We start from the raw sequence: 10,213 nt of genomic DNA on the forward strand, positions 1-10,213 counted from the left end.
AAAATTGGCTGAGGCACTAAGGGATGAGGTGTCCTTCCTGGGGTTATGTAGCCAGGATATATAAGAGAGAAGATCTGAAACCAAGTCATCTTACTCAAAGGTCAAATTGCTACCTACTATATCATGTTGCCTGTCACAGTTCAGAGTTGGAGCTGGAAGAGATTTTTGTCATCATTATTGTTTAGTCATTGCAGTGGTGTCCAACTTTCAGTGACTCCATTTGGGATTTTCATGGCAAAGATACTAGAGTGCCTTGCCATTTCCTTCTCCAGCTCATTTTACAGATATGGAACTGGGGCAAACAGGGTTAAGTGACTTGAACAGGGTCACACAGCTAGGAAGTGTCTGAGGCTGAATTTGGACTCAGAAAGATGATCTTCCTGATTCCAGACCACCATCACGGAATGAATTTCGGGGGTCAGCTAATCCATCCTCCAAGACATTTGTTTTACAACTATACAGATGACATCACAGGTGAGATTTGAATCCAGATTTTTTGACTCCAAAGAGATTAAAAAAACATGGGACACTCTCTTTGCCTTTATCCTGGGCATTTCCATGTCTGGAAAGTATCCCCTCCAGTGAGATCGGCTGCTTCAATCTTTTAGTGATACCCGATGCCCTTCCTTTCAAATTACCTTTTATTGAACTACTTTTGTGGATGTATTTTAAGTCTGTACTATTGTTTCTTCTTTATAGAACCTAAGTTCTTTAAAAGTTTCATTCTTTATACTTGTATCCCCAGTGCTCAGCACATAATAGTAGTTTAACAAATATTGATTGATTGATTGTACTAACTTGGCAGTCAAGTGATGGAAACAGAGGTTAGATCGGGTAGCATTTGAGATTGAACATTAATGTTTTTGACATTTTGTGGGGTGAGTAATCAGATCTATGGTCTAGTTAATTAGTAATGTGGGAGAAAGACTCACTAAGTGTCCTTTTAAAATAAGTACTCAGTTCTAGGAAAAGCAATGCAAAAAGTTGTAATTTGATTTTGTGGGTATATTTTTAGATTGTTTAATCAGGAAAAATAATCTAAGTAATTATGATTTAATTTGATAGTAAGAGTAATATAGGGGATAGAGCATTGGAATTCAAGTCAGGAAGACTCAGACTGAAATCTTGGGTTTGCCACCTACCAACTTTGTAACTAATAATTCACTTAGCTTCTTTGGACCTCAGTTCCATCAAGTGGAAAATTAGGAATCTGGATGAGATGGTTTTGATCCCATAATCCTGCTGCTGACATTTTATTACCTGTGTTTTCACATGCAAGTCACTGTGGCTCAGTTTTTCCATCAGTTAAAAAAAAATGAAGTTCTTAATACTTGGAGAGTTAGTTCCTTCTAACATTGTCTTTAGGTTCTAATGTGAAGGGTTTTTCAAGTCTTAAATAAATAATAATAATCATTATTATGGTGTGATTCAGTAAAAAGTTATTTGCTCTCTGAAGTGTTTAAGGGCTGATTATTCAGTCTTTCTCTGATTCACCACCGGATCATTTAAAAGAAATGTCAAATGAGAGACTTTGTTTAAAGGATGAAACTTTTCTAGTTTGGCTTGAAATACCTGTTGAATCTGAAATACATAAAGCATTTTATAAATAGTGGGAGGACTATGTTAGGGACATATAAAACATAATGTCCCTTTCTTTCTGTTCATGGTGAATAAAACCAGAAGAGCATAGATTATAAGCTATAAACTAAGAATTTAGTCTTGTCCAAATGTTCTTTTTCACCTAAGAAATTTTTACATGACCCCAATATAGAAAATTAGAATGCAAATCAAACCTTTATTGATTATAAATCATAATTTCCTTATCCCCACATTCACTTATGAAACCCCATGTGGAGTCACAAACCACAGTTTTAAGAAGCTGGAGACTCTAGACAGTATGGTAAATGTTATCTAACCCAATTAGAATGAGAATTCTTTGAGATCAAGGACTATCTTGCTTTTGAATTTTGTATTCTGAGCATTTAGCTCAGCACATAGAAAATACTTTATAAGTGCTCTTTTTCATTTATTCATCTAGTTCTTGAGCTGGTTTCTTCAGAAGCTTTAAGAATTGTTTGAATAGATTTCAGGAAATCTAGAAACTTGCATAGAAAAAAAATACATCTTTAGTTTCACTAATCTCTAGGTGCAATTTAGCATTTCTTCCAATTAATTAAAAATTTGTCCAATCTTCTCTTCTTAGAGATGAGGAAACTGATTTCCAGAGAGATTAAATTAGTTACTTAAAGTAATATGTGGCAGAGCTAAAATTTTAACCCAGGTACCGCTTAATCTATAACCATTGCCCTTTCTCTCTCACACACATATACATAAATATATAATGGAGATTTTGCTGAGAGTCATGATCTAGCAACTGAGGTCCTCGTAATAATTTTAGATATTTGTTGTTTATCTTTTGTTCTCTAAGAGGACCAATGATATCACAAGAGTTATGTCTTGACTGGCAAATGAATTGGATCTGAGTAACGCAGAGCAGTGCAAAGTTGTCAGCTTCACTCTGTCAGAGGCATCTGAGGCCAGAGGAAAGACAAAGGTCATTTATTATGCTCCTGAGCATCAGATTTGCATCCCATTTAATTCTGCTTTGACTTTTTTCATCATGTTAACCTTAAGAAATCACTCCTATGCTAAGGGTAGCTGATTGTAAATGCCAAAATGGAGTGGAAGAAAGGAGAACTTTGGCCTTTACATTTCAATTTTTAAGTTGATACAGATCAATTTTTAAAATTTGAAATGAGAATCTGTTAGTTTATAATATTTAATTTTTATAATATTTTTATAATATATATATAATATATAACATTTTAAAAATATTTCATATTTTGCTCAAAAGGCACCATATGATACTTTCTACTTGTTAACAGACTTGTTCATTTCCAGTATTTCAAATTGCCCACATCCCATTACTGCCAACCTTTCTCCTCTTTCACATACTTACACCCCCACAAAGGAAACTGATCTTAGAATCTGGGAAGTGGTGATCGGTTAAAACCCAAAGTAAGTATTTCAAACTTACTATATGGAATTCTCTAAAATTTCATTGAATGTGTTTTGGGGCCATTGTGAATCATCCACAATGTGAATCAAAATATGGTCTAAGTCTGAAATAAAATTTGTCCTAGAATTATCATCTTATTTAGGATGGCATCACAGTAGGAGGAGATTCCCATTACCAGTGCCATTTTAATTAATTTGATGGAATTTGTCCTCTATAAATTTCACCAACTTAACAGTTTGGGAAAATACTGTTAATAATCCAAATAAATAGAGCCCTCTTATCCCTAATATGATTTCTTTCAAACACATGCATGTTTTCATGTACTTTATCTTAAGACAACCAAAATTATCTCACTGGGATGGCTTCATGTTCTCACGATTCTTTTAGCTCTAATATGAAGAATATTTTTTATGTCATTTGTTTCCATGAATGATTGATAGAGGAGGAGAGTGAACCTATAATCTTATTCCCAAGAGGTTAAATCATTTCAAAAATATAAAAAGAAGGGAAAAAAATCAGACTCATAGAATTTGATAGTTGTGGGGGTCTCAGAAGCTCAGCTCCAAGGAGTATATATAATCTCTTTAATTCTAAAGCAATCCATCCTACCTCCAGATAGTTCTCATTGTCAGGCATATTTTCCTTACTTTAAGATTAAATTTGAATTTTTGCAACTTTTACCTACGGTTTCTTTGGGGCCAATAAGAATAAGTCTGACCCTTCCACATGATGGTTCTTAAAATGCCAGGAAAGAACATATTGCTTATGTCTTTCCCTATCTCCTCCATATATATATAATTTTTTTTTTTGCTGAGGCAATTGGGGTTAGTGAATTGTCCAGTCACACAGCTAGGAAGTATTATGTGTTTGAGACAAGATTTGAACTCAGATTCTCCTAACTTCAGGGCTGGTGCTCTATCCACTGTGTCACCTAGCTGTCCCTTTCCTCCCTATATTAATATTTATTTATTTATTTTTACTTTGAGGTTTATTAAAACTTCGAGAACTCAACAAGACAGAGTACCCTGGAAGCTTAATGACCAACAACAGAAGTAGGTTTGTATGTCCCTAGCCTCAGAAAACAATAACAACAGTGAAATCAAAGTGAAAGTGAAAGTTTTCAATTGTAGAAAGTTGTGCTTCTGGCACCCAAAGCAGAGAAAAATTAGAGGAAAAAGATTTTACCTAACCTAAAGTAGTAAGTCTCCATAGTAAGTATCAGAGGCAAATTAGTTCACCCTGCTCTCCTTCCTTCACTCACTCAATCAATATTTATTAAGTGGCTTCTATGTGCCATGTACTCTGCTAAATGCTAGGGATGCAAAAAAGGAAAAAAAAAAGATAAACCAATACCCATTTACTCATCTTGAAAATGAAAAAAAAAAGTCAAAAGAAGTCTGCATATTCTGCTTTCTAAACAGGATTATTATGAGAAAGAAAGAAAACTTCCAATGTAAAAGTGCTTCAAAAACTGCAAAAGAGCTAAATGAAACTATAGATCCCATTTAGGGGTGAAAGAGCTCACAGAAATTTCCTAAAGAATTTTTTTTGAGTATCAACTAGTAGGACTAAGAAGGTGAAAAACAAAGAATGTCATGAAGAGTTCCCATGTATGAATGGGTGATTTCTGAAAGAATTATTTCTTGAAGAGAATGAATAATCCCAATTAGGTGTGTAGAGTAATATGTCTGAAGTTAAAAGAACATTAATTTAAAGATCCAGAAAGAAGTGGCATGAGACTTCTCTAGATAAAAGGAAGGAAACAAGAGGATGGTAGAAAGAGTTTTGAACCAAAGGGAGGGTTATGGGGGTGGAGGTAGAACTTTGGCTGATTGAAGACTGAGAGGCAGCTTGGTGGAGGCAAATCTGGCTTGATTGACAATGGTAGAGGTAGAACTTCCAATAAAGAATTATCAGTGCCTCATTCAGTGACAGCTAAGAAGGTAAGCTGCTTCTGGGAGGGCTCTTCTCTAGGATCACTAGTGGCAAGTTATAAAACACCTTCCTTTTTGAGTTTTTGGAGTGGGAGAACCCACCCTCCCCACCATAAAAGAAATTTGTTCCTTTTTCCTATTAGCCTGGGAATCTGGGGATAAGAGGAGAGAGGAGAAGAGAGAAAAGATTGTTTTCCTTTGGTTTATATAAATTAAGGACAATTTATTGCTTTGGTTTTCTAGCTAGCTATGTTTTGCTTCTATACTTCAATTTAAATGTTTTATTATATGATTTCTATTTATCTGCTTCATCTGTATGTTTATGTGTATATATGTATTTATATGTATTTGTATACACATACATATGCACATATATTCATATCATTTAAAGTTTCACAGAATAATTTTTTAGTAATAATGCTGTGAATGAGGTAATACAATCTAGGTGGAGAGACAGCATGTCTGCACATAAACTAATTAGAAAAGAATAAAATGTTTTATCCTGACAAATGCACAAGGAGTTCAGAGACAGGAGAGATTGATAATGGTTGGAATAATTGGAAATGGCATAATAGAGGAGAAGGAACTAGTTAGGCCCTGAAGAGTCTTTGTCCTAACCAATAGAAAGAAGGATATATGACTAAAAGAATAGTGGCCCTATTCCTGAAGAAGAAAAAGTTGAGAGGAATTATTTTCAAAGTACAGGATTCTTGTACCTTTCCATCTCATGTTGATCAAATATTTCAGTCAATGTCTTGTTCATTGGGGTTCTTACTAGTATTACTTGGAGGGAAAAAAATGAAAAATGTATTGTGGAGGTAATTTCTTATTAATGAGAAACCTTCCTTTAGAGTGAGGGAATTTTATTTACTTACATTTTAGACTTTTTAATTCAAAAAAAATTTTTAATAATCTAATTTTATTATGTTTGTTTTCATATCACCTTAATTTCTGAATACATCTTCTCTTTCTGTTTCTCTCCCCAACCAAGTCATCCCTAGTCACAAAGATTAAGTTGGATTACTTTCATGCAGGGTACTCTAAGTGTTGCTAAGTAGGTTGCCTGGTACCATACTAAGGAAGTTGTGTGTCTATTTTTAAATGCATTCATAAAACAGAAAATTCCATGACTAATGATTAAATTAATCAAAAAGCATTTATCAAGCACTGCACCAGGCACCAGAAATACAAAGAAAAAGCAAAAATAGTCCCTGTTCCCAAAAAGTTTACATTCTAAAGGGATAGACAACAGATATAAATCAGAATGTGCAAGATAAATACAAAGTGAGTTAAAGTCTGGAAGCACATGGGCACCAGAGAGTCTTTGTTGTTCTATAGGATTGATTCAGTTGGTTTGGTTAGATAGAATTGATGGAGCATGTTAAAAAAAGGTGCTCTTTCCTGTTAGTGGGACAATGTCTTTGTAGAGAGAATATAAGTAAATATTCTAGTGCTTGGGAAAAGTGACCTCCTCAGACTAGAGTGGCAGGTTCATTTGAAAAAAAAAAATTAAAGTCCCCAAGGGATTGTTGTCGTTATGCAACTCTTTCTTCCATTTGTTCTTATCCCTGGGGAAAACACTACAGCCATGCAATCATCCAAGAATCTATACCAAAATACTACAATCTGTATTTCTTATACAAAATCGGGAAAGAAAATGATCAACTTCACCCTCTCTTTTTTTTCCCCTTTAGTGTCTTCTGGTGGTAGTTAGTGTTAATTCCTTGCAAAGAGTTGCCAGCCAGACATCATAAGAAGCTTCTTAAATGGCTGAGGTTTGGTCCACCTTATTTTTTAATGAAATCAGTGAGATAACTGTTCCATTACATGCTTAATGATAGTGAAGACAAGTTGAAGATTAGCAGATTTTCAAAACAAAAACCAGGGAGTACTAAATATGTCATCATTGGGAAGGGGTTCATAGTGTTTTGAGAGAGAGTTGGGACATACATAAGGGTGTTGTATTATTAGATTCTTTTAAGTTATTTTATAATGGCCAAATGAAACTATGAAAATCATTTCTTAATTATACACACATTAAACTTTGGCATCATTTGAATCATAGTTAGGACAGCTTTGTATCACTTATGATTATAAAGGGATTTTAATAATTATTAGGTTATTTTTTTTTTTTGCAACCATGGGATCTGGATTCTATGCCCTTCCCCTCATCTTACAGAGGAGGAAACTGAGGCCCTTAGAGGAAAAATGAATTATTCATATTTAAATAATAAGAAAATAACAGACCCAGAATTTAAACTTACGTCTTCCACAAGCAAATTTGGGACCCCTTCTATTATCAATGGCAGCATTTGAAAATTCAAGCTTGAATGTGAGTGTAGTATGAGTATGTGTTTCATGAAGGCCTGTATTCATGTGCTAAGCCAGGCAGAAGCATGCTGTTCAGGGAAAATAACAAGGGTAATAAAATAAAATAAAAATTATTAGTGTTGAGTTAAATAATAAAAGAATACTAAATGGAAACTCCCCCACTAGCCAAGAAAAGCTGCATTTCATTCTGTAATCCATCACTTCTCGATGGTGAGATGCGCGGCCTTCCCAATGCCAAGTTCTTGGCTTATTCCACAAGTTGAACCTTTACCATCCAAGGGTGGAAGGATAGGAAAGGGTTTTGAGGTTGGAGTTCCACGTAGCAGCTTGTCCTGCTATTAAAGAAACTGTTAGGTTAGCCAACAAGAATGGAATTTAAATTTGGAACAAGACCTCACCTGATATATTTTAATTGGTTGCCATGTGATTGCCCATCTGTTTATAATTTTGATGTCTTTCCTTTGTATGCGAAATGCCTTTGCACAGGGCGGGGCCCATGCTTTCTCTCACTTTCTATATGGAAAAATCTTCTTTTTTATCCTCTCAGTTGCTTTGCTGAGTAGCTTTCAACAGGCTTTTGAGAAAAAAAAAAGGTTTGGATCCAAATTTATGAAGTATTCACTGATGTTTTTCTAAAACAATGGGATGTTTTATGTATGATGAAGCTTTTATTATTAAGTCCTTCTTTTTAATAATAATAGTTACAATAGAATACTTTTAGAGACCGAAATGCTGATTGTTCTATTTGAATGAATTTGAGTTATTTAAATTCAGTTTATGCCCTTAACCTAAGTCACAAAAAAGTGTAGATATCACAGCTGGTATGCTCTCTGATTTGCTTCATGTGCTGTCTTCTAGATAGATGGCTTATAGAAACTGAGCAGGGCAACACAATGGAACTTAAAAATTTCTGGAAATACACATGTTGGCTTTAATGGGTTTCTAGCTTCAAAATAGTCTGACCTTAGCTGGTCAAAGTTTTCATCTTGGAACAAATTCCCCACCTCAAGGTACTGCTTGCTTTAGTATCTCTGTTTAAAGCAATAGTTTGGGGATATAGTTATTGGAAGACATAAAAGAATGATGAAATGAACTCAATTCATTAGATTTTATGGTTTTGCCTCTCCCACACTGTGGAATACTTATCCATGTCTTCCCATAACTTCCTCACAGGTGGTCCCTCCAATGTGCTTGCTGGCTTCCTTGATTTTCCAAAGATACCAGTGGACACATGGACAATCCATCAACTGTCTCTTGCACTCTGAGACTAGCCCATCTGTTTTGGTTTATACATTTTTGTTGACATCCTTTACACATGTTCTCCTCAGTAATTCATGTGTTATATCATGATCAACGTGTGCCTGCTCATGGCCAGGATACACTTTTTTATTGCCCTTTGGGTGATCTTCAATTTCATCACTATTCAGGTAATTATAAATTCACCTTCAAAGAAAGAAAAAAAGTGCAAATAGCCAGCATGTTTAAAAGGATAAACTATGTTTGGTGAAATCTGGGAGATGAGAGCACTGTCCAAATTGTTGCAGAAACTATTGACCATGTTACCATTTAACCTGGCTAGTTACAGTTACAGTATTAATGTCACATTCACATTGTAGAAAGTATAATACATAGTGTGAAAAAATTTGGAAACAAGCAACAAGAAAGTAAAATGAACTATCCTTCAAGAAGAAGTGAACAGAATTTATAAGTTGCAGGGGGATTAGATTTTTGCTTGCAATTCAGTAAGGCTGCAAAGCAGAAAAAAATGCTAATGATCTTTTCAGCTGCTTATCCAAAACCAACACATCATAAAACAAGGAAGCAATCACCTCTTGAGTACTCTGGAGATCCAGCCTCAAGAAATGCTCCAGCATGGAGCATCTTGAAATGGGAAGAAATTGGAAGAAATTCCAAAAAGAAAAGATATGCCAAAGGGCGGGGGAGGACTGAACAGCAATGATAGCACTGATTTACATGTGATTTTTTTTTTCTTTTTAGGGATCTCACAACTCTTCATGAGTCCTTAGCCTGATTTTCATCCCATTCCATACAGAAGAGATTGAACTGACATCAAAGAGAACTGTCAGCAGCAAAGAGATACTAGAAGATGGGGGAGGGGTTGGGAAGGAAGAGGTTTTAAGAAGACAATTGCGTTCATTACACATTTTTCATCATGTCATTTCCCCATTCTTTCATATTTCTCATTTACCTACAGGAAAAAATTGGAGCTAATTAGTCTGGCATTCAATAATTTCTACAATCTGTCTCTTATTACTTTTCTGACCTTCATAGCTCACTTTCCCTTAACCTAAACCCTTTGCTCCAGCCAGGCTGAACTATTTATTACATAAACAAATCATGAGCATTCCCACCTTTGTGCCTTTGGTTGTGCTGTTCTCCTTTCCTGGAATGCCTTCCTATTTATTTATTCAACTCTCTCTCTCTCTCTCTCTCTCTTTTTTAATTCCTTAACTTGTTCCACATTGACTCATTTTTTAAAGCCTGATCCACTTCCTCTGAAAAACCTTTCCTGACCATTCCAACTCTCAGTGATTCAATTAAACAGACATTTACCAAGTCCTGGTTTATAATGAGCCAGACACTATGTTAGGTGCTGGAGATACAATGGCCAAAAAAAAAAAAAAAAAAAAAAGCAGTGTCTACCTTTGAGGGGCTTATATTAACCTACTGGGATGAAGGGGTAGAGATTCAATATGGATGCCTAATTAAAAATAAAGTAATTTGGGAAGGGAAAAACATTGAGAATGGGTTAGGGGGTCTGCATGAAGGAAGTAGCAACCTAATCATATCTCTTGAGTTGGAAAGCATCTCAGAGGCCATCTGGTCCAACTTTTTTATTTGACAGATGAGGAAATTGAAGCTCAGAGTACTTTAATAACATGCTCATTGTCAAATAACATGTCAGAAA

General features: G+C 35.0%; 1 long non-coding RNA gene across 1 annotated transcript; it reads left to right on the top strand.

Annotated features, from left to right (window-relative positions):
* The first annotated feature begins 335 nt into the window (after positions 1-335).
* On the top strand, positions 336-9,937 carry LOC116420668. Its single transcript, XR_004231059.1, has 2 exons — positions 336-474; positions 9,283-9,937. It is a non-coding gene; the product is annotated as an uncharacterized LOC116420668 (long non-coding RNA).
* The last annotated feature ends 276 nt before the right edge of the window (positions 9,938-10,213 follow it).

The sequence above is a fragment of the Sarcophilus harrisii genome, chromosome 1 (assembly GCF_902635505.1).
Source record: "Sarcophilus harrisii chromosome 1, mSarHar1.11, whole genome shotgun sequence".
Lineage (NCBI taxonomy): Eukaryota > Metazoa > Chordata > Mammalia > Dasyuromorphia > Dasyuridae > Sarcophilus > Sarcophilus harrisii.